Source organism: Frankliniella occidentalis, unplaced genomic scaffold, assembly GCF_000697945.3.
Source record: "Frankliniella occidentalis isolate FOCC.00 unplaced genomic scaffold, Focc_3.1 Scaffold270, whole genome shotgun sequence".
NCBI classification, from domain to species: Eukaryota; Metazoa; Arthropoda; class Insecta; order Thysanoptera; family Thripidae; genus Frankliniella; species Frankliniella occidentalis.
This window is the reverse complement of record NW_026267396.1, coordinates 101,078-101,582: the sequence shown is the minus strand read 5'-3', so window position 1 is coordinate 101,582 and position 505 is coordinate 101,078. Positions and strand designations below refer to the sequence as shown.

The following is a 505-nucleotide window of genomic DNA, read 5'->3' as shown; positions in this document are numbered from 1 at the left end:
AGGTGACAGCAGCACACTCTCGAAACACGCGCAAAAATGAAGTGTTGCGATATTTAAAATTCCATACGATGTCTCGGCGCACGCAGGTTTCCTGCCCCATCCGTTGTGCGGGGTGGATGCCCCCGTGCTCTGTGCTAATGAGTGTCTCAACGCCGAGCAAGTTTTCTCCTATCTCCGGTTTCAGTTAGTCGGTCTTTACTCCTCGCCTGCAGGCAGCCGCTTCCAAATCAATCCGGAAATTGTCTATCAGCCCTCTGCGCTGCGCTGTCTCGGTCCGACCAGCTCCCCCGAGGCGGGGGTCGGTCTGGAGTACCCCGTTCTTCCCGCCAGCGTGCTTCATGCTCGGGGTGAGGGCCGGTGTGATGCCGCCCCCACACTCTCTAGGCGTTGTGTGTTTTCTATTTTAATTGCCAAATTTTTGCAGTCTAAATTTTCGAAGAAGGCGGGCTGGCCCCTTCAAATACCAAATTTTGTCAAAACGCATAAACGCCGAGAAATTGTAGTC

At 53.7% G+C, this 505-nt stretch overlaps 1 protein-coding gene across 1 annotated transcript in view; it reads left to right on the top strand.

Moving 5' to 3' along the window:
• Positions 1–505, top strand: part of LOC113207386 (trithorax group protein osa) — a gene marked incomplete in the record, with an annotated part of 93,466 nt that overhangs the window by 88,495 nt on the left and 4,466 nt on the right.